Source organism: Stenella coeruleoalba (genome assembly GCF_951394435.1).
Source record: "Stenella coeruleoalba genome assembly, chromosome: 8".
NCBI classification, from domain to species: Eukaryota; Metazoa; Chordata; class Mammalia; order Artiodactyla; family Delphinidae; genus Stenella; species Stenella coeruleoalba.
The window spans coordinates 54,798,069-54,810,191 of NC_137154.1; positions in this window are offsets into that span (position 1 = coordinate 54,798,069).

Here is a 12,123-nt window from a genome sequence, read left to right on the forward strand (position 1 = left end):
TCCCTTGTGCCCCTTTACTGTCAATCCCCTACCCCCTGCCCCACCCTGGCAACCAATGATCTGCTACCACTGTAACTTAATTTTGCCTATTCTAGAATTTCATGTAAATGGAACCGTATGTACTTCTTTGTGTCTAGTTTCTTTCACTCAGCATAATGTTTTTGAGATCATCCATGTTGTTCATGTGTCAGTCGGTACTTCCTTTTTATTGCTGAGTAGTATTCCATTGTATGGATACACTACCACTAGTTTATCCATTTAACTGTTGATGGGCATTTCAAGTTTTTGGCTATTATGAATAAAGCTACTATGATCATGCATGTACAAGTCTTTATGTGGATATATATTTTCATTTCTTTTGGATATGAAATGAATGGGTTGTAGAATGAATGCATATTTAACTCTATAAGAATTGCTAAATTGTCTTCCAAAATAGTTATACCACTCAGTGTCCTTTTCACATGTCCCCATCTTTCTTTGAGCACTTCCTTGCTTTTTGGCCCAAGATGTTCCAGGCTCTTCTTGCACTTTCTTTGACCCAGTCCTCAAATAAGTCATGTCTCCAAAGAGTTCTTATTCCTTTCATTGAAGAACAGTATTTACAAGCCAAGATCTATGCACTAGCTGAGTTCATTACTGGGGAGAGTCACTGTTCCCAGGTGCTCTCGGTATATATAAGACTCCAAGCAGACTCACTCTCACTCTCCTTCTGGCCTTTGAAAAGCATGGCACCAGGAATTCTATAGCCACAAGGAAATGAATTCTGCCAACAACTTGAGGGAGCTTGGAAGCCTCTGATGATAATGCAAACTGTCAACACCATGTTTGTAGCCTTCTGAGACCCCGAGGAAAGGACCTGCCTAAGTCGTCCACAGACTTCTGACCCACAGAAACTAAGATGATAAATATGCGTTGTTTTAAGCCACAAAGTTTGTGGTAATTTACTGAGCAATAGAAAACTAATACAGGAGGGGTAGGAAAGAAAGCTCCACCAGTTAAAGGCACTCATGAAAGTTTGGGAAGGCAGAAGTGAGGCAGAGGTCATCTTCTTGCTGCCTTGGCTACTGCTGCTGGAAAGAACAGTTATGGAGACTTTGGGTTTTTCTGTAACAGTATCTCAGTGGCTACTCACTAACTTTGTGCTTATCTCGAGGTAGTTGTTGTCGCAGCAGCAGCAGCATCCTGACCCCTCAGTTGTATATTCTTGAAAATCAGTAGTTCCATTGGTGGGCTTCTGATCCCCTTGCTCCCTAATTGTACAAAAGGTGGCAGTTCCACTGGCAAGTCAGTTTGGCAGTGTTGTTCTGAGAGTTATTCCTGAAGGTCCAGCCTGTAACTTACTCCTCCTAAATTTGCAACAACTTTAAAAGTACCTCATTTTTCTTTAAACCGTTTTCTACTAACAGTAGCTTGGGCGCTTTTTGTTTCCTGAATCTAAAGCTTACTGATATACCCATTTTTGCTTGAGCTAATTTAAAAGGCTTCCTGTTGCCTGTAGCCAAGTGATCCCAATCTAAGATACCAATGAGGCCACTAAAATTGATGGTTGCAACAAGCAGGTGAGGGGAACTGAGCAGTTCAGTGAGGCAAGGCTAGGGCTAATTCATTCAACCAACACATCTCATCCCCTGCTCTTTGTTGGGGCCTGGAAATAAAGAGATGGATCATGAATACCCTTGCCCTCAAAGAGCACAAAATCTAGTGGGGAGACAAACACATATATGAATAAGTCATAGTACATGTTATGACTTGTAAAGGAATTAGTTAAATGTAGTGAGAGCCCAGAGAAGACAACAATAATTCTGCCTCCCCAGGGGTATTGAGATGGCCTTTGAGCTGGGTCTCATAGGATGAGTGAGTCTAAAAAGAAGGAAGAGAAAAAAGACCCACTACCCACAAGCCTTGCTGAACCCAGAGTAAGTCAGTCACTTTCAATTCATCATTCCATTTAACCTTCACAACATCCCCATATATAGGTATTATCTCTTTTTAATAAATAAGCTGGGCCCCAAAGGTTAATAATTTGACAGTGTCACACAACTGAATATAACAGGAAACAGTCCATAGGATCTACTGTAGAAAATGGATAAAAATATAGCATAAAATATTTATTTCAGGGTATGAAATCATTTGAAGAATCATTGGGAATGCTGAAGATAAAGACTCCAGGCTGAGCTTTCAGGAGTGACTCCCAAGTCCTACTGGTGGGAGCCACCAACGGAGCTGTTGCCCTCCCACAGAAGCCTCTCTTAAGGCTGCTGGCTCCAGAACCGTGCCATCTCCTGCAGTTCATACCAGCACAAATGGTTACCTTGTGTCCTGCCTCTCTCCCCACTTAACTCAGTTCCAAACCCAAGTCTTGCTAGGATACATCTTATTTGTGAATCCTAGTTGGAAACAAGTCTAGGAAATGTGATTTGGTTTTCCAGCCTCCAGTACAGGAAGACATACCAGAAGGCAGCTGCATGGGATGTTGAATAAATCAATCCACAATTTCTGCCACATTTAGTTTGATAGGCTGAAGAATATTGATTCAAAAAAACAGTAAAATGGGGACTTCCCTGGTGGTCCAGTGGTTAAGACTTCGCACTCCCAGTGCAGGGGGCCTGGGTTCGATCCCTGGTCAGGGAACTAGATCCCACATGCCGCAACTAAGAGCCCACATGCCGCAACTAAAGATCCCGTGTGCCACAACTAAGACCCAGTGCAACCAAATAAATAAATATATATATATATTTTTAAAACACTAAAATGATTAATAATGCCAATCATGTGGACATTCTTATATACTACCGGTGGAAGTGTAAACTGACATACACTTATTGGAAGTTACTTTGAAAGCATCTAATAATATTTAAAGCATGTATCTACTATGGCCCAGCAACAGCACTTTTAAGATTCTATCCTACCAAGGGAAAAAAAAATAGGAGAAATACATGAAGTTGAAGAATGTTTACTGCAGTACTGTGACTACATAAATCTGGAAACAACCTAATATCCATCAATAGGTGACTAATTAATCGAATGATACATCCATACAGCAGAATACTATACAGGCATTAAACAGAATTAAATGGATCTGTATGTACTGCCCTAAAAAGATGTCCTTTATTGTTGTTGAGTGCATAAAAACAAGCTGTAAGAAATTTGTATAATATAATCTCATTTTTTGTTTTTTAAAATGAAGGTAAATGATATATCAGTATAAGTATAGGAAAAATTGCTAGTAGTGCTTACTCTTGGGAATTGGAAAGGGGACGGTAGGGGGACTGGACTTTTACACACTTTATATAATTTTTTAAAGCTGAGGATTATAGGTAAGATTTGCTTTTCTTGGTTTAATTTTCAGTATTTTTCTTATATATATATATGTGGGGTGTGTGTTGTGTGTCTTTGAAACTTTTTTCAAAGGATAATCTAATACATTTTAAAATTTTTTAATTGAAGTATAGTTGACATAATATTATGTTAGTTTCAGGTATACTACATAGTGATCTGACAATCAAATACATTACAAAATGATCACCATGACAAGGCCAGTAACCACCTGTCACCATACAAATTATTACAGTATTATTCACTATATTCCCTATGCTGTATATTACATCCCAATGAGCTATTTATTTAATAACTGGAAGTTTGTATCTCTTAATCCCCTATCACTTATTTCGCCCCACTTCCCCACTTCTGACAACCACCAGTTTGCTCTCTGTATCTGTAAGTCTGTTCCTGTTTTGTTATTTTGTTTGTTTTGTGTTTTGAGATTCCACATATAAGTGCAATTATACAGTATTTGTCTTCCTCTGTCTGACTTATTTTGCTTAATTTAATACCCTCTAGGTCCATTCATGTTGTTGCAAATGGCAAGATTCCATTCTTTTTTATGGTTGAGTAATATTTCATTGTGTATATATACCACATCTTCTTTATCCATTCAGCTATCAATGGACATTTAGGCTACTTCCTAGAAATAAAAATAAAATCTGAAAGGTGTGGTTCTCCAGATGGTTCTCCTGATTCTCCAGGTAGGTAGAAAGATCCATGCTGAGACCCAAATCTGCAGGGTCAGTAAGAGTTAATCTAGCTTGATTCTGCCCTGCTGGGTAGAGGAACAAGTCGGGGATGATATGCATTTGAGAATTGAGTGAACATCTGCAAGTCCGTGGAGGGGAAGGTGTGCCCAGGTCCTTATGTCTCCATAGAGATGAGTCTGCCTTAAGGCCTAGGCATGGTAATAGGCCCTAGGGTTATGAAGATAAGTAATATAATCCTTGTTCTCAAAATGTTTACTGCCCAAAGAACAATAATACCAATGAAAATTTATATCTGAAATCATAATTTTTACATAGATCTGTATAGCCCTTAACAATTTACAAAACACTTTTCTTCTCCCTTGATTCTCTCAACAGCCCTGTGAAGGAGCCATGGCAAGAGTCATGTCCGCATTTCACAGATGAGGAAACCGAGGCCCAGAAGAGAAAGTGACTCATTCAAAGTGCATATACCAACTGCATTTTACCAACTGCTTTTATAACCATTAATTAGTTCACTAGGGACAAAGCCAGGCCTAAGAGAAGGGCATGGGGAGAGTGGTACTGGGCTCCAGTACTGTGTGTAGTGTGTTCCGGTGATGCAGCCCATTCAGCTGCTTGATCCAAGAATTCCATCCAACTCAACAACATGTACGGGGCCCGTTATGCTCTGTTCCAAAGGACAAGGCTGTTCAGCCATCAGTATGAGAACAAAAGGATCTCTACCTTGCTCTGTCCTCTGACTGTTAGTCCTACAGTCCTGTGTTATTTTGCATTTTCTGACTTTGCACTAGTGTTCACATTGTTGTATTCAAGTGTTTTGTTTTGCTTCTCACTAGAGTATTAATCCCCATAATGGTAAGCATGCTTAATTATTTGGTGTCTTCTAAGACTGTGTCTCTCTCTTTTGTTACTTTTTTCAGCTGCCACCTTCAGTAAAACTACAATTTATACATGTAATGGAAACAAGTTTTATAAAACAGTACTTATCCTTAATCTGAGCAATGTACCCTGATATTTTGTATTGTATTCTATAGAATTTCACTTTTTACTAGTCTCTTAAATATAATCCAGGGTTGGATTCCGGAACAGAAAATACATTAGTGAAAAACAGGTGCAAGCCAAGTAAAATCTATAGTTTAGTTAATAATATTGTACCAATGTTAATCTCTCAGTTTTGGTAAATGTGCCATGGTTATGTAAGATGTCAACATTTTAGGGGAAGCTGGGTGAAAATATGTAGAAACTTTCTGAAGTATCTTTGCAACTTATCTGTAGATCTGAAGTTACTCCAAAAGAAAAAGTTTATTAAAAAAAAATACCAAATGTGTGGGGTAGGAGGTGGTGAAACAGGTGAAGCGGGTCAAAAGGTACAAACTTCCAATTATAGAATAAATTAAGTCGTGAGGTATAATATACAGCCTGATGACTGTGGTTAATAACACTGTATTGTATATTTGAAAGTTGATGAGAGAGTAAATCTTAGAAGTCCTCAATACAAGAAAAAAAATGTATAACTACATATGGGGATGGATGTTAACTAGACTTATTGTGGTGATCATTTCACAACATATACAAATACTACAACATATACAAACACATTTCACACCATATACAAATATCATTATACATGTATCATTTCACAACATACACAAATACATTGTGTTGTATACCTGAAACTAATATAATGTTATATGTCAATTATACCATAATAATAAATGAATAAATAACTTACATAACATGAAAAATAAAAAGTTCTAGCTTGACAATTTAAACTGATTTCATGACCCACTAATGGGTTGCAATCCACACTTTGAATGTTGTAGGTGTTTGCTATCATTTTATTTATTTATTTACTCTCTTTTTTTTAAGATAGATTTTATTCATTTTATTTATTTATTTTTGGCTGCGTTGGGTCTTCGTTGCTGCACGTGGGCTTTCTCTAGTTGCAGCAAGTGGGGGCTACTCTTCATTGTGGTGTGTGGGCTTATTGCAGTGGCTTCTCTTGTTGTGGAGCACGGGTTCCAGGTGGGCGGGCTCAGTAGTTGTGGGGCCTGGGCTTAGTTGCTCTGTGGCATGTGGGATCTTACAGGACCAGGGCTCGAACCTGTGTCCCCTGCATTGGCAGGCAGATTCTTAACAACTGCACCACCAGGGAAGCCCTTGCTATCATTTTAAATAATGCTGGTGGGAATAGTTGTGGTGATCTATGAAAGCCCATGATCGTTCTTTCTCTGACTCTCATCTCTCCCACAGCTGACCTCTCTCCCAGTCCTTGGCCTTGTCTATCTTGTCTTATGCTCATTTTTGTCTATATGGCCTATCTTTGAAGGGGTCTCCTTGCCTGACTCATCTGTGGGCCTTCAAAGGGATACATGATATATATTTGTTAAATAAATGTCTGAAGGAATAGCTGTGTTTCAATAACCTTGCTTGGGAATTTTTCTGCCTCTTCAAATTGTAGGAAATTTTTGTGTATACATAGAAATCTAGTATAAAATCTTTTCTGAAAGCTTTATGTGAAACAAAGATTTCCAAACTTGGCAGAAAACCTTTTCTGACAAACAACTTCATGACCATCTTTGGGACTTCCTTTTTTTTTTTTTGTTAAATTGGGGCATAGTTGTTTTGCAGTGGTGTGTTACTTTCTGCTGTACAGTGAAGTGAATCAGTTATATGTATATATATATATCCACTCTTTTTTGGATTTCCTTCCCATTTAGGTCACCACAGAGCATTGAGTAGAGTTTCCTGTGTTATACAGCAGGTTCTCATTAGTTATCTATTTTATACATATTAGTGTATGTATGTCAATCCTAATCTCTCAATTCATCTCACCTCCTCGTTCCTCCCTTGGTGTCCATATGTTTGTTCTCTACGTCTGTGTCTCTGTTTCTACCTTGCAAACAGGTTCATCTGTACCACTTTTCTATGTTCCACATATGGAACTTTCAATAACAAAGGAAGAACAGCTCCTCTGAAAAAGGTTTTAAAGATATTTAAACTTTTATTATTATTTTATTTCACAAGTGACACGCATTCACTACTGGAAAAAAAATAAATAAAAATGGATGAAGGGCTTCCATGGTGGCACAGTGGTTGAGAGCCCGCCTGCCAATGCAGGGGATGTGGGTTTGAGCCCTGGTCTGGGAAGATCCCACATGCCACGGAGCAGCTGGGCCCGTGCGCCACAGCTGCTGAGCCTGCGCTCTGGAGCCTGCGAGCTACAACTACTGAGCCCACGTGCCACAACTACGAAAGCCCGCGTGCCTAGAGCCCGTGCTCTGCAACAAGAGAAGCCACCGCAATGAGAAGCCCGCGCACCACAACGAAGAGTAGCCCCCACTTGCTGCAACTAGAGAAAGCCTGCGAGCAGCAATGAAGACCCAGTGCAGCCAAAAATAAATAAATAAATAAAATAAATTTATTTTTTTAAAAAATGGATGAAAATTAAAAATGAAATTCTATAAGGTCACCTATAATCCCACCATAAATAGCTATTATTAACATTTTAGTGTATAACCCCTTTTCTATCATATACATGTAAACACATATACTTTTTTTTTTTTTTTTTTGCGGTAAGTGGGCCTCTCACTGTTGTGGCCTCTCCCGTTGCGGAGCACAGGCTCCGGACGCACAGGCCCAGCGGCCATGGCTCACGGGCCCAGCCGCTCCGCGGCATGTGGGATCTTCCTGGACCAGGGCACGAACCCGTGTCCCCTGCATCGGCAGGCGGACTCTCAACCACTGTGCCACCAGGGAAGCCCAAACACACATACTTTTAAAATAAATGGTGATATTATTCATACAATTTTAGAGGTATCTTTGCTCAGGCTGTTCCCTCATCCCGGAATGCATTTCCTCCTTTCTGTTCTTCATCTGAATATTTCCTGCTCATCTTTCTAGACTCAACACATGCTAACACCTCTGGGAAGACTTTTCTCGCCCTCTCTTCTTTCTTCTACCCTAGATGGATTAGGTACTACCTCTTAGGTTTTCCAATGAATCTTTAGTTCTTTCTTTTTCTTTTCTTTTTAATTAATTTATTTATTTTTGTCTGTGTTGGGTCTTCATTGTGCACAGGCCTTCTCTAGTTACAGTGAGCGGGGGCTACTCTTGGTTGCCATGCGCAGGCTTCTCATTGCGGTGGCTTCTCTTGTTGCGGAGCACGGGCTCTAGTCTCATGAGCTTCAGTAGTTGTGGCACGCGGGCTCAGTAGTTGTGGCTTGTGGGCTCTAGAACGCAGGCTCAATAGCTGTGGCGCACGGGCTTAGTTGCTCCATTGCATGTGGGATCTTCCCGGACCAGGGCTCGAACTCATGTCCCCTGCATTGGCAAGCGGATTCTTAACCACTGCGCCACCAGGGAAGTTCCTTTAGTTATTTCTTTATTACATTTTGTATCTTAATTCATTGTTTACATGTCTGCCTGTCCCAAGAGTCAGGGAGCTCCTCGATGGCAAGGATAATGGCCAGAGTAGGTTTTGTTGAATGGTGAGTGGATGGATGAAGGGATGGAAAAATGGGCGGCCAAATGAATGATGCACAGAAAGAGACACATGCATGACTTTTCATCTGCTAAGGAGAGCATCCTCACCTTTTTGGCCCTTTAGCCTCAGTCTCAGCTACGTTGCCATGGAAGAGTCATTGGTAGAGGGAACATGGATGATGCCATCATCTTATTACTGGGGCTATAAAGACAACTCGAGTGCTTGTCACCTCCACAAGGAAATCTTCCAAATCCCATCAAAGTTTTGTGCGAAGTCCCGGACTCTGGCCCTTCATTCACTGGAGAGGCAGCAGACCTGCTCAGCCATCCTGAAAACTAAGCATCAGGAGACCCAACTTTCAGTCTCAATTATGTGATAAACTTGCTATGCATGGCCTTGGACATGCTGCTCCCCTGCCACAGGCCTCAGTTTTCTCACTTTACAATAAGAGGAGTAGACTGAGTGGTCTCTAATTCTCCTTTCAGCACTCACTTTCTATGGTCTTATAATTTACTCACTGTTGATCTCACTCAGAGAAGAGACAGGATAGAGAGCATTGCCCACCTTACCTAAACTGTGCTCACTGCCACTATCTCACCAGATTCCCTTGAGCAAATCTCTACTTCCCAGGGCCCCAGTTTCCTCATCTGGAATGGGAAGATTGAGCCAGATTTTACACACTGAATTTATGCCCAGGGTGACTATAAATGCAACTTATGCAAGTCCCCTAATACAAAGAGAATATTCCATTTAAAGATGAACATTCAGAGTCTCTGAAAATATAGTAAGATTGCATTAGTTGATGTTCTCTGCTAAATGTATTCTCAGAGGCCACCATGTTGAGCTGAAATAAATGTTTTAGCTTTTACAAAAATCACTCTGATTTTGGGCAAAGCAGTTCCCAAACTCATTGCAGAGTCAGATCACACTGATTTTCAGAGCTTCCAAAAAATAAGAAAATGGCTAACATCAATACTGCAACTGCTGCTAAATTCTCAGTTGCTTCAGAACTTTTCACCTTTTATTCATAAAATGACAAAATTTAGAGTCATCTAAAGGTTGGAGTTCACTATCAATATTATTATAATATCAAGCTTAGACCTACTTTTCCATTAGAAAATACCATAGTTATTACATTAATTATAATAGAAATTATTAGCCATCAATATGAAATTTCAGTAATGAGCAAAAATTTGGAGAAGCATTTTTCCCCATATAGTAAAGGGTTAATATATACATATAAAGAACAGGAAAAAGAAAGGAAGAAAATGCATAAAACTCTTAACAACATATGAAAAGTTGCTCAATATCATTAGCCATTATGGAAATGCAAGTTAAAACCATGATAAAATACAACAATATACTTTTTAGAATGTAAAATATTAAAAAGACTTACCAAACCATGTGTTGGCGAGAATTTAGAAGAGTGGTGATGTATATACTAGGTTAGAAAACAGTTTCTTAAAAAACAGTTTGGAAGTGTCTTAAAAAGTTAAAGGTATACCTACCAAATGATGTAATAATTCTAATCTTAGATACTTACTAAAGAGAAAACATATGAAAGCTATATCCATAGAAGTTCTCTTACATGAATATTCATAGTAGTTTTATTTGTAATAGCCAAACACTGGAGATAAACTTTTGGTGGTGATGGGTATCTTGGTTGGAGCAATGGCTCCACGTGTGTATATGTATATCAAAACTTATGAAATTGTACCAATGTTCATCAACAAGTGAATGGATAAACAAATTGAGGTATATTCATACAATGGAATACTATCCAGCAATAAAAAAGAATGAACAAGTTATGAATCTCAACAAATTATGCTGAGTGAAAGAAGCCACATAAAAAAAGAATATATAGCATATGATTCCATTGCTAAAATATTCTAGAAAATGTGAACAAATCTATAGTGACAGAAAGGAGATCAGTTGTTGTCTGGGTTTGGGAGAAAGAGTGGGAGGGAGATCACAAAGGGCACCAAAAACTCTGGGGGTGACGGATATGTTTATGATCCTGATTGTGACAATGGCTTATTAAAACTAAACTAGGGCTTCCCTGGGGGTACAGTGGTTCAGAATCTGCCTGCCAATGCAGGGGACACGGGTTCGAGCCCTGGTCTGGGAAGATCCCACATGCCACGGAGCAACTAAGCCTGTGCACAGCTACTGTGCTCTAGAACCCGCGAGCCACAACTACTGAAGCCCACGCACCTAGAGCCCGTGCTCCACAAGAGAAGCCACCGCAATGAGAAGTCCACACACCGCAGTGAAGAGTAGTCCCACTCACCACAACTAGAGAAAGCCTGTGTGCAGCAAGGAAGGTCCAACGCAGCCAAAAATAAAATAAATTAGAAAAAACAAAAAAACCCTAAAGTTTATTTTATTATTAACCCTAGTTTAAAAACAAAAGACAAAGGGAATAAGACTCAACCATTCTCAGTGATTATTTGTGAGGAAAATACAATAAGGTATTTTACATGTTTTTGTGGAGGGCCTGCTCTATGGGGAAACTCACACATTGACTTATGAACCAGGAGTATTCATCAAACCAGCCAGAAGTGGGAATGTTAATTTATGTGAGCTGATATGGTCCTGAGTTCATACTGCTCCCTAAAACATTGAGTTGATATGTGCTGCCACCACACACACACACACACACACACACACACACACACACACACACCCCACTGAACCTTCTGGCATTTGGGGCTTTTACAGACAGAACAGACACATCCTCGTTGATGTATCTTGCCCTCTTGACTTTTTCTTGCACTCGCCTTGCAAATCCACTATCCTGCATCAGCCAGCACTTCCATTCTCTGCTTCTACACCTGGCTCTGAGAGTGACTGGAAGGTCTTTGAATGCACATGTGTAAGATAAGTGAGTCTGACCATGAGTGAGTGAAAGAACTTTGTTCACTTGGAAAAGTTGTAATCACTTCATAAAAGTGAACACAGATTCTTATAGCAAAGATGAATGTATGTAACTCAGTTCAGTTGGGGACCCTCCTCTGCTGAAAGGTTGAGATAAAATTGGCTTAAACTCCTCTTCTCTCCAACTCCCTATCCTGTGAAAATCCAAAGCCCTCTTCAAGATTTCAGTTTCTTCCCAGTGATCTTCTGTTATCATAACCACCTGGCCTCTAGGCTCCTGGCTCCACACTTCTTCCACTGTTCTGCAGTGCATGGATCCAGACTCAATCCTATTCTGTTTCAACCCCAACTATTCTGACGTCATCTGTTGTGCTGCAATTTCAATTCTGACACTAAGCAACCAGAGTTATTGTCAGACTCCACAGCTGTAAGGGCACAGTCTCCAACAAGACTGCCCCCACTCCAGACACCAGGAGCAAGTAGGGGCCCAGGCCACCCATACTCCCAACCAACTGGCTACAAATCCAGAGGGTTCCTCCAACCCCGCTCAGGTTCTATAATGCAGCAGAATGACACAAAACTGAGGATAGCACTATACTTACAATTAGAGTTTTAAAGGATACAAATCAGACCAGCCAAATGAAGAGACACATAGGGCAAGGTCTGGAAGGTCCTGAACACAGAGCTTCTGTGCCCTCTCCCCATGGGACGAGGGCCCCTCATCTT